General features: G+C 37.7%; 1 long non-coding RNA gene across 1 annotated transcript in view; it reads right to left on the reverse strand.

Moving 5' to 3' along the window:
* Positions 1 to 12607, reverse strand: part of LOC122804892 — a 37027-nt gene extending 24420 nt beyond the window's left edge. Inside the window, exon 1 of the long non-coding RNA XR_006365252.1 lies at positions 11482 to 12607. This is a non-coding gene — a long non-coding RNA (uncharacterized LOC122804892). The remainder of the gene's footprint in view (positions 1 to 11481) is intronic.
* Between the last annotated feature and the right edge of the window lie 698 nt (positions 12608 to 13305).

The following is a 13305-nucleotide window of genomic DNA, read 5'->3' on the forward strand; positions in this document are numbered from 1 at the left end:
ACAAACTGAGTATGAACGAACCAAAGGAGGAGGATGTAGCCATCTTTATTAAGGATAAATACACCTCAATTCTTATCAAACAGTAAGACTGTCTTGAGCTACTCCATGTCCAATTAACTATATGAAAAGCTCCCTACCACATCACAGCTAGCTATAGGTGCCCCACCATGAAACAGGAAAAGCATACCACATATCTGGACTTACTGACACTTGTCATACAGCCCAATACCTTATCTTATGGGTGATTTGAATTATCCTACCATCGAATGGGAAACATACTTGACCACAAATGTGCTGGCATAGACATTCTTGGACTTTCTCAATACAAATGCTCTGGAACAGCTAGTCAGCACATCCACAAAAGGCTCAAATGTCCTGGACATAGTACTCATTAACATGGGAAAGCATTATACTCCCCCTTGTGATGCCCTCCCTGGTAAGATTGGACCATAAATCTGTCTCGTTCAATGTAATTATAAGACCAGATACCCCATCAAGCTGAAAGAGGCTTAAGAATTTTTTGAAGACAAATTACCTCCTACTATTTGATGGTGTAAGAACCCTCAAATGCAGATAACACAGATTCCTATGCAAAGGTGCACACCAATGCCACATACAACCACTTAAGCAGTTCTAAAGAATCGGATATTCCTGACTCAATTAAAACCAGGTCTTGCCTAAAAAACAAGCCACCCTAGTTGTCTTCTAGTAAAAACAGGCTATATAACAAGAGAAAGAAACTAATTTCCAAGAACAAGAGGGAACTATCTCAGTAGAGGAAGAAATCCTTCTCTAGCTTAAAATAACAAATCCATCTTCCAAAGCTAATTATGAATCAAAAATAGCCTCCCTAGCTAAGGATAATCACAAGGCATTCTTTAACTACATCTGCAGTGAATACCCAGCTATGTGCTGAGCTTCTTGTGGATGACAGCACCCATACTCAGCTGGAGGAAATAGCCAACCATCTAGCTGACAAATTTGGAGCAAACTTCACACCCCCATCCCCTCCAGTCATCCCCCAAAGTATACCTGCTACCATTCAAAACAGCAGGTCATCTCACTGCTCTCCAAGTCACAAACTACAGCATCAGTGAGATCAAACAACATCCTAGGTTGCCTTTTAAACAACTTAAAACATGACATAGCTGACACACTTGGACCCCTGTTTAGCCTGTGAACTAGCTTTGTTCCAGTGCAATGGAGGACAGCAACAGTAATCCCTCTGCATAAAGGGGGACTATCAAACAACCTTGGGAATTATAGGCCCATAAGCTTGACTAGACTCATCTGCAAGGCCATGATAAGAATCATTATGGACCTCATTAACAAGGACATTGATAATTTCCGATCTCTGGACCCAACCTAGTTCAGATTTATTAAAGGATGATCATGCCTGTTAAACATGGTTGAATTCTTTGAGAAACAGCCAAGGCCCTGGATGAGGGAAAGACAGTTCATACCACCCATCTTGACCTAGCCAAGGCATTTGACACAATCCCTCACTCAGGTATTATAGAAATTTCTCTCAATTGGGAATGTATCCCAACATTACCAACTGGCTTACTGAAAGGGCACATACTGTCAAAGTGGGTGACTTAACATCTAGCAGGGTTCTGTGCTGAGCCTTTAACTGTTTTGAATTTATTTCTCAGAAGTCCAGGCAAACTAAGATGGTCGGTGACTGACCAAGTTCACTGATGATTGCAAATTGGGAGCAATCATTGAGTCCCCCAGTGATGTTAATATACTGTAGACAGGGTTAACACAGAAAAAATAATTTTGCCAAAGGAATGGATTAAATATAAATGCAAAAATAATACATTATTACTCCCTCTGGGAAAGCTGGCAGACCTGCTAATTACATTATACACAGCATCCCGCCTAAATGTAAACCTAGGGGAACATGATTTGCAAGGAAATCCTTCAATACGGCAGATCTTATAAGTAAAGGAATCACACCTAGATCTAAGGATGTTATAATTTCATTATAATCAGCCCTCATTAGACCAATATTTGAGTATGATGTTCCCCTTTGCATATACCTCCTCAGACACCTGCAAAGACTGGAGAGACCACAGAAGTTTCTCACCAAGAAATTACGGGTACAAAAAACAAGTCATACATGGAAAGACTGAAAGCCTTATCACTGTATTCTGTCTCCTACAGGTTGCTAATGGTGACCTGTGCCTAGCTTATAGGGCAGTCTCTGACCCAGCACTGATGGAAATGCTACACATTTGTAAATCAAACTGCGTGAGGGTCACTCACTTCGGGACTCTTAACCAAGCCTGTGACATGAACAGGTCATGCTGGAGAGATAGATACATCTTCCAGAGACTGCCATTTCTCTGGAACAAGTTTCCAGTTCACAAGAAACAGAGCCCCTTCCTGACCATCTTCAAATGCAACCTAGATCAATGGATGGGTGACAGCAAATTCACTCCTGGGATGCCTCCCAAGTCCCTCTTGGACAGATGAAGTCGGCATTAACTACCATAGACCTTTACTTCTGCAAACTGCACTCACCTAACCACATGTAAATATGGTTAAACATATAAAGTTTCTAGGGCTGTTACCCTAGTAATCTTCTTTGAACCTATGAACCTATGGACAGAAGACTCTAGCTGCTGACAGAAACCTTAAATATATACATTGTTACATAGGGGGCCCTTATTTGTGCAAGATAGGGATTACTGCTGCAATATGACCACCCCTGCTATGTCCTATAGCTAATATTTCCCAACCTCGTTTTGGCCTGCTATTAGGTGAATCAATAGTGCCCAATGCTTAGACAATGAGGTCAAACTATGGACTTATAAAACATTTTAAATAACCTGTTACAGCTTTTTCTTTATGGTACAAAGGCATGGACAATAGCTTCATGTTCAACCCATCCCTGCAACTTTCTCTCCATAAAGTATTTGTTCATGACCATCAGGGTCAATCATTTTTACCAGCAGACAGCTCCTGTACCCAGAAATGACAGATACATTGGTGACTGTGTACATCTTAGTTATCTGATTGTGACAAAAATTCTTAAACAGAATAGTAACAGCCACAGACATATATTTTAAGTTTGTTTCATGAGCACAATTGCCATTATCCTGCAAACCCAGGCAATTTAAACTGAATAAATCAGAAAAGGATCAGGCATTTCTCATCTAGAGATAGCCTGACCATACCTAGTAGGTATAGCTGCTTTTTGACTTTGTCATTCCCAGAAATCTGAATGTGATAAAAAATAAAATGAATTATAATGTACACAGTAATATATTTCAGCTTAGTTTCATATAAACAGTAGTTGCAGAAGGAAGAAACTGTTGCAAAAGACAGTAAAATCCCATGAGTGGAGGAGCTCCCTGGTCAGCCTCAGTAAGAAGCTGAGATCCCTTATAAGATCCTCCAAAGCTAGCTATGAAAACAAAATCACCACTGATTCTAAGGGCAGCCACAAAGTATTCTATAGCTATGTCAAGAACCTCAATGGCAACACCCAGATCTGCTCTAAGTTACAGCACAAAGGCAAGAAAATTACAGATCCAACTGATATTGCCAACATCCTGGCAAATAGGTTCAGTGTTAACTTTCCTCCCCTCTCACCCCCTAAAGGGCCCATATCTATACAGGAAGAATGCAGAGTATCTGTAATCACATTTATGCAGGTAAAAGCTGCACTCTCCAAAACCAAAAACACAGCATCATGGGACAGGACAACATCCCAGGCTGCATTTTACACAAACTTCAGAACGAACTGGCTCCCTACCTAAGCACCATGTTCAATCATAGTCTTACGTCAGGCTTTGTGCCCAGTGAATGGTACACAGCAACAGTTATCCTACTCCACAAATGGGGAGCCACCACTGGTCCTGGGAACTATTAGCCTGATGAGCCTGGTCTGCAAGGCCATGGAATGTATCATCATGGAACTCATAAACAAAGACATTGGTAACCTCCAAACTCTGGACCCCACCCATTTCAGGTTTATGAAAGGCAGATCATGCCTTCTGAACCTGATTGACTTCTTTGAGGCAGTCACGAAAGCCATAGACGAGGGTAAGATGGTTCACACAGCCTATCTTGACCTTGCTGAGGCTTTCAACACCATCCTCCATTCTGGAATTATAGCTAAACTCACTAAACTAGGTATAAATCCCTACATCACAAGATGGGATGCCAACTGGCTCACTGACAGAACCCACACTGTAAAAGTTGCAGACTCCAAATCTGACTTCAAACCAGTGACAAGTGGAGTACCACAGGGTTCAGTCCTGGGAGCTCTCCTCTTTGGTATCTACTTCTCTGATGTACAGGCTAACACAGAAGGCCTCTAGCTAACAAAATTTGCAGATGACTGCAAGCTAGGAGCCATAGTCAAGTCTCCAAATGATGTGGGCATCCTACCGAAGGGCCTCACTGAGACAAATACCTGGTGTCAGAGGCATGGCCTCAAGCTCAATGCCAAAAAGTGTTGTTAAAAAATCTGTACCCATGAACTACCACATAAGCAGCAGTCTACTTAATGCCAAATGTGTAATAAGAGACCTTGTGACCCAGGTGGACAGTAGTCTCTCCTTTGTTAATCACATCGCCACAGTAGTCAGGAAATCCTTCTATGTGGCACACCTCATCACAAAAGGGTTGTCATCCAGGAAAAAAGAGGTCATTGTTCCCCCTCTACTCGGCACTCATTAGACCCATTATAGAGTACAACGCTCCTTTTGGAAAGTACCTCACAAGACATCTGCAGCAGCTGGAAAGGCCACATAAGTACCTTACAAAGAGGACTACTGGCCTCAAACAGATGCCCTACACTGACCATCTCAAAAAAACTCCAGCTTTACTCTGTAGCATATTGCCTACTATGAGGAAATCTCTGCCTAACATATAAAGCTATGTTAAACCCCAGAGCTGTTGGGCATGCTACAACTAAAGAAATCCCAATCCCTCCAAGCTACACGCTCTAGGGACCTAAACCTTGTCACCACAATAAACAGGACATGCTGGAGGGATAGATTCCTGTCTCAGAGACTTCCTATACTATGGAACAAGCTACCCATCTATGTCAAGTAAAGTTCCTCATTAGCAGTCTTCAAGAAAAGTCTTGATGATTGGATGGGAAATAGGAAATACACCCCGGGGATCACTTTTGTGGCTCTGCTCGACAGGGACACAGGAAATTAACTTTCTTGGGTGGCGTAAGCCAGGGAACCTTGTTGGCTAGGCTTACTTAGGCCCTTGGGCCGATAGCCTAGTACTGACCTATGAACCTATGAACCTGTTTAAATTTGCTTCATACAAATTGGATTAGTCTTGCAGAGCTAGAATAATGTGCAAACAATAGGAAGGTCACTTACTGTTATCCACAGACAGCTCTGGGCTGCACCCAAAAATTACAGTTGCTTTGTTAGCTGTGTACATCTCAGAGGCCTGATTGTAATACTAAAAAAAAATACAACAGTAACCCAACCCATAAATAAGCCACTAAAACAAGTAAGTATCAAATGTCTCGCAAAGCATCAGTGAAATTCATCCCATTTCTTCCTACTTTATTTAACCTCTTTACTGCTGTGATACCTCAGTCCTCTGTATGTTATATCCCTCTGGGTAGCTATACTCAAGCTTCAATATGCAAAACCAGGAACTTGCTTCATACCCCCTTCATTTACTCTAGTAAAATGCAATCTGTACTCGAAATAGTCATAAAAGTTTTTTCACAACTTCATCTAATATTTAAGAAAGAAAACTAGTATCACCTCAAAAAAATCTAGTTTTACAATAATATGGATTCTTGATGGTCTTCTAGTATAAATATTCATCTGACCACAATTTACACAGTCTAAGATAGGCACAGAAAATCAAATATGGTAGCAATGAGACAGCATTCTTTATAGTAATTCCAAGTGCTGAAGCTTTGTTGTATGGATACTCCATAAAATACATCACAACTAGTTTTGCCACCTGGCTTTTTCAAGGTAAAAACATTCCACTCTAGATCACAAAATGGCATCATAATCATGTTATCTTACTAGTTAGTTAACCAAAATGTCAAAGAATTATATTAACATCATTTCAAAAACAAAGTTTATTTTCTTACAAACATTGACATGAATGCCAAAAATGAAAAATGAAAAAGAATTTTTGATAGCTCTAGTGACAAATGGACTTTACCCCTACTTCTACAGCAGAACACGAAAAGAAAATGAGTGACTATATCAATACTACATGGACTAAAATCCACTATGTTCTGTATTTCATTCAAATGGGTCATTAATATTTAGGTTTAACAAAATACCCCCATGTAAATCCAGCACTACTCAATTCTACAAGTTTCATTCTCAGCGCTACCTTCCTATGTTTATCATAAATATATCAGTTCCTATTAAAATATATTAACCTATGTTTTGTTGAAAAATTGTCTCTAAAATATGTTTAAATATCTCACTCTTTATACCACAGACATAACTGATCGCTTATTCAGAAACTACTACTACTTAAAGAAACAGTAATCCAAATCCTGGTCCTAAGTTTCTCAAAAGTAAATTAGACAGGCTTTCTCCTTATTTCGCACAGTTGCAGCACTGTTAAGTTGCCTCATTTGAATGCATGCAACATCTGCATTTAAGATGACTATTCTTCATTCCTGTGTATAAGGCTGTTATGTTGGTGATAGAAATTTACTTGTATCCAGTCATTTTGAACTATTAGATTACCTTGCTAAGCTGTGGCATATACAGATATAACATTGCTCATAAAAATGGTCACTGGTTTTCTGCATTTCGTAAAAATAATATTTTAAGCACCTCCACAAACTGTTAAGCTCAACTATTGATCAAAAAGAGATTCCTTTACTCTTCAGTCAAAATTAACAACTCAGTCTACTAGGAATAACTGAAGGGATAGCTCCATAATCACAGAAAAAATATATATGGAAGAAATTCTTTAATAGCTTTTCTCAAATAGAAAAATGGCATTAACTCAAATGGATTTCGTTCTCAGGTATGGAATCAAACAACCATCCAGAAATCATACAACAATGCCCAGCTTGTTTGGGCTAGTCCAGGTAATTTCTCTTACTTTCAGAGCTAATAGTCTGTAGAAAGGAATATACCTAGAAATGAAGCCTCACATGTGCCTTTGGCAGTATAACTGTAGTGCATTTTACAAAATGACATCCATGTATAAACAAAAAGACAACAGAAACCAAATATGGTATATAAAATATTAATGATGTGTAAGAGCAATTTGCAGTACAGTTAAATGAGCAGGCAGTGTAAATGTTGCAAATAAACAACTTTCACAAGTTGATGAAAGATAAAATATAAAAATCACATGCATCATGGGTAGATGTCTATTTGCCAAAGAAATATAAATGTTTTTTTAAGAGAAGGGTGACATTAACATTAGTTGGTAGTTATTACATTAGCCATTCTAACATATCTGCATTCACTTTCCTGAAAAAAAAAGTCCTTTAATTAGATTTTGAGCAAGTCCTGCTAGTAGAATGTGTATGTCTTTTTGTAATTGATTTCATGTAGCAGCACAACTAATAATGATTTTTCTCTTGTCATCATTGTTCCAGATATATTATGTAAAGTACTGGTTAATATGCTATCTTCAGTTCACGCAATACCCACCAAAATAACAGCTAATAAACTATCAATTCCTACTGTAGCTACAAGAGGAAATGCAGCTGTGGAGTTTCTTAAATATTTTACTCAGTCAGATAATCTCCTTGCAAACATTATTCTTCTCTCATTGTTAATCCAAGCAATGCAACATGCAGGAAACACCATACTGAAACTGTAGGGAAATGTATTAAAACAATAATATAAAAAATGATAAAAGTGTACTGCTAAGCGCTTTCAAGCTAACAAGCCCTTCATCATTGTTGCTATTCAATAGTCTGGTGCTTCCTTCTACTTACTTATTCCGATTTTATACCGTGAATCTTTTGTCCCACATGTTAAAAATGCTTATAAAGTGCATACGTTTCTTCCTGTGTATATATGTATGCTGTGTAATGCCCCTTACTCTTTAATGAGCGCACACACGCGCACACACACACACACACACACACACACACACACACACACACACACACATCCATTAAATATATATACATATATATATATATATATATATACATATATATATATATATATATATATGTAGGGTTCCTATTATATAATCGAAGACGCAATTCTTCTGAATGCGTCTTGATCGAACTTGAAAGCACGAAACAGCAAAATAGCGAAAATGGCATAAAAGTGATTTCTTTCCCTGGGAAAGAAATTTCTTGGCCGCCTCCATTACTTTGCTGTTTTTGTCAGTGTAGTGCGATCTCAGAGTTGGTGTATTTAAGTTGGTGGGTGTGGTGGGCGAAGCTCCCCACTTTATATAATGCTTTTATTTTTTACTTTTTGTTTATTTATTTATTTATTTTTGTGGAACAGCGATTTTGTTAAAAGTGTTTGGGATTGTAAGCTTTCGCTTACATGGGGTCAATAAGTCAGTGATCACTTTTTTAAATATTTGTATAAACACTCAGTTATGGCTGAAATAACTCTGGTTGACATCTGTTTAGTTGACAGCATTTATTTAGCTAAGCAGATGGTCGGCAGGTCTGCAAGAACACATGATTCTCTGTGTTGGGGAAGATGCCCTTTTCCTGATATTGTCCTATCTCTGAATTAGTATGTATAATCAACAGGTATATGAGTGGTGCATTTTATTTTACCCTTTTTTTTTTATTTAAGTTTACATGCACTGAGATTGTTGCTCAGTGCATGACTACTTATCTGTCAGTATTCACGTTTTTGATAGTATTAATGGTAGAAGTATGCATGTGAATGTTTGCTGGCTAGTGTTAGAATAAGGGCTTGGATGGGGTTAGATTTTGTGTTATATGTGCATAGTTGTATTTGTTAGGGCATGTGAGTGTGTGTGCAAGAGGTTCAGTAAGGACTAGGTAAGTGAAAAGATTTAGTGTTTTGTGTTTATTTTACTGTGCATGACATGTATGTCTGTGTATCTTTTGTAGTGATACTGTTAGGGAAACTTCATTTTCATAAGTTAATGTGTAAGGTTGGAGTTAGAGGCAGACACAGAATTGAAGCTATGGTTAGTACATGTGAGTAAGGTGGAAAAGGGGGTGAATACTCACACACACTTGCAAACATATGCAAGCAGAAATACACACACACACACACACGCGCACACACACACACACACACACACACACACACACACACACACACACACAAATGCACACACGTATGCATGCACACACTCATGCACACACTCATGCACACACATGCATGTACACATAGATACACACACACATGCACACACAGGGCTTCACAGTACTTAGCTACTGTGGTGATAACTCTTCTGCTCAAGTCATAGAAGTGAACATGTGTACACCATCAAAAGACCATATACACTTCTTTCAATTCACTGCTCAAATAGGGTGGTAGAGATATTGTTTGAATCACTGTACCAGTGTACCATGGCTTTCTGATATTGGCAAAAGTTCTGGGGAACATCACATTGCCAGTTTGCATTAGCCATGACCCAGATTCTTGCATTTGCATATACCCTTTACTACAGAGATAGATAAAGTACTACAAGTGAAGATAAAGTACTACAAGTGAATATCTTCAAACCCTGTAACAATACAGCAGTCATTGAATCTCACTCATAGTACAGAAACTTTGTGTATCATGTCCTATAACCCCACATCTTCTATATATATGTATATGTATATATATATATATATATATATATATATGTGTGTGTGTGTGTGTGTGTATATATATATATATATATATATATATATATATATATATATATGTATAGATATATATATATATATATATATATATATATATATATATATATATATATATATATGGGTACCTATTACTTCGACAAGTCAAAACAGCGACACTCACATGTTCATCTCACATCGACACTTCATATCGACGTTTCAGCGATCTTCCCCTCACAGGACCCATGGTAGCACTCGTTTCTCTGTTATAACGCGTACGGTTTACGTCATTATTCAAAATTTACCCTGACAGCGTTGTCCTTACCTTCTTAATGGTGAAATGATTGCTACCATGGGTCCTGTGAGGGGGAAGATCGCTTACCTGAAACGCCGATGTTATGAAGTGTCGATGATGTGGAGTCGAACATGTGAGTGTCGCTGTTTTGACTTGTCAGTGAAGTAACAGGTACCCATATATATATATATATATATATATATATATATATATATATATATATATATATATATATATATTTTTTAATACCTTTCCAAAAAAATACCTTAATATTCTGAAATGTCCCTTCTGAAGTTTTTCTCCTTAGTTCTCCCGGTTGAACTACCTCATTGCAAAATATAAATAAGTAAGCAAAACATAAACACAACATATTCCAATAGTAAATTCAAGTTTTCTTATGAAATATTTTCAACCCCTGTTGAATGCCTTGCTGTTTTGTTTTTTTGCCTTAATCAGCACTGTTTGCTTTTGCAAATGAACAACATTCTGTAAAAACTGTGCATGAACCTTTAAGAATTACAAAGGGAGGAATGTTTATTTTTACCATGATATATAACTTTTACGTCTACTCTATTCATCCTGCTGACTTTTGTTACAACCAAAGCATTTGCAGATTTTTTGAATTTCAAATGATCTGCATCTAGACACTGCATTTAAAATGCTGCTGCATTTTTGTATTTTTTATATCTCTAACAAAGCTTAGGAATCAGGTATTTGTTGGAAGTGCTGCACAGTTTTATTTTTTTTCCCTTTTCCAATAATGATGTCTTTACAAAAAACTGTTTCATGGGTATAGAACACATTCACGCTTGAACTTGAAGGTCATTGCACAGTAAAGGTGACTTGACCTTTACATCTGAGGTAAGTTAAGATTACTATTATTATTATTATTTGAAGCAGATGCCAGTTAAAATGACAAAGTGGGCCTTTAGAGGTTGTTTAATCACCATATTTTTCTAATAAGCCAAATGTGGAAATGCTTCCTCTGGCAGGAATATGTACCACTTTTGCTCAAATTCCATCTGTTGTTTATTTTTAGCTATCATGTGGTTTCTGTTGTCATTGAACAAGGGGAAATAAACATGGGGAAATGCTTATATGAAAGTCATAATGGAAGCTAAAGAAAACACAAAAATAACATGGTAAAAGTAAATTTGTCTGTGCTGGAAAGACAGAACACTCAATTTATTGAGTTATAGACCTTAGAATGTGAAATGAATCAACACATGAATAATTTTTGAGAAGAATCTCAAGACTATTTTATCACATTAATATTATAATCTGTACAAATTATTAATATAGAACGTTTATCCACTTTTGTATTTTCTGTATCCAGCAAAAACAAAATCATGTTAAAGAATAAATTAGAGTGCAAACACAAATACTGAAATGCTAAGCTCAGTTAATCGGTTACCTCAATGTGCATTTGATGAATGATTTTAAAGACAATCGCCCCTTTCATATTCTTTGGCATTAGAACCATATCTCGGTTAACTGGAATCCTGTACTGTTCTCAGAACTGGCACTGTCTCTGACAACTCTCAAAGTTGAAGACCAAAAAGAAAAGTCTTTGCAGTCAATACCAAGGAAGATGAGAAACATGCTGAGGGGTTTAAAACAAAAAGGTCTTGTTGATCAACACTGCGAGATGAAAGACTTTTCAGCTCTGTAACCGTAGCAAAAGCAACGAGCGACTTTCTGCAGTTATATGCTTGAGTGCTTCAGCCATGAGCCCAAATGCAGTATTAGTATTTATTTATAAAGATCAGTACTTCACTTCTGCTCTGTTGATACCGGATGATCCATCCTTCTAAATTCTCTGCACCTAGGGCATCTACATCCTTTACCACACTATACCTACAATGTAGATTTAAAGTCTGTACTGTCTCATAAAAAACAGTGGCAATAGTGCTGGTCATGAGACTACCGCCATCTGACTATTACAAATAATTTGGTGGCAGAGTGTGGGAATATATGCTTGTTTGTTATATATAATTTCCTTTTCAGCTGTGTGGATATATTGTGAGCAGAACTTGTACAACCTGCAAATAATTTTTTTTTTGTCAGGAAGTGCATATATCTTTTCAACAGTAATGCAAATATAAACATTTCACTTTTTAGACACAGCAGTTATGACACAGGTAAAAATGAAGTCTTGAGTATGGAAAATGTCACTGTCACAGAGCTTATCTAAAATGCCTGCTGAAAGGAATCCAGCCCGCCTGCATGACTGAGTATAAATGTTGATGACTATTATGGGTGCAGGAAATATTCATTCCTCTGATGCTGGAAGAATCCATGTGTGCTATGAGTGGACAGCATGCTGCAAAGTAAATCAATCCATCTAAAGATGTCCTTAAAATGCAGACTGATCTGAGGAGGTTAGAGACAGAAAATGAAATACCTTGTGGCTGAAACAACTATGAGGATAAAATATCTTTAAGTACAAATATAGTAGGAACAGAAAAGCCAAAGCTGCAGAGTAGGAAAAGAAACATCAGCATGAAGATGAAGAGAGAAAATAAAGAAGCATTAACATTAAACAGTGAGAGAGAGAGAGAGAGAGAGAGGGAGAGAGAGAGAGAGAGAGAGAGAGAGAGAGAGAGAGAGAGAGAGAGAGAGAGAGAGAGAGAGCAACTGGCTCTTCAATAAAGACACGAGTAATAGATGAAAATCAGGCTGAGGAAATTGGCAAGAGGTGACCTCCCCACCCCCATTCAGCTACCTCATCTCTGCTGCACAATGTGGAGTTATTCAGTACTGCACGTGGTTATAGGGTGACCCATGGAAAGAAGTCTAAACCACCACAATAAATTTCACTGACAAAGAGCAAAACACTGGTGCAAATATATTTCAAGATCTTGTAATAAAACATGTCCATTGTAGTCATATGGAGCATGTATGATCCACAATGTACACTGCAATCAGACTGGGAGCAAAAGCCATGTGCATGAGCTAGCAGAGGTAAGGCCAACGTACAGGTTGGTTGTACTGAAATTGCATCTTTCCATGTTACCTCAAACAACTTTACCTTATCCTGGTGGGGAATAAAGAAATCCTTGTTCAGAAGGATATTGCATCAGACATAATTAATTATTAAGCTTGAATTATTAGGCTGAAACATTACTTGCCTGGGCAGTCCGCTAAAGTCTGGACAACTAAAGGGACATGTTTAAGGTGACTTTGGAAACAGATGGTTCATTTGTACTGGGAAGAGGCAGAGAGGCAATCACATATC

The sequence above is a fragment of the Protopterus annectens genome, chromosome 6.part0, assembly GCF_019279795.1.
Source record: "Protopterus annectens isolate FY-2018-M chromosome 6.part0, PAN1.0, whole genome shotgun sequence".
In the NCBI taxonomy this organism is placed as follows: Eukaryota; Metazoa; Chordata; order Ceratodontiformes; family Protopteridae; genus Protopterus; species Protopterus annectens.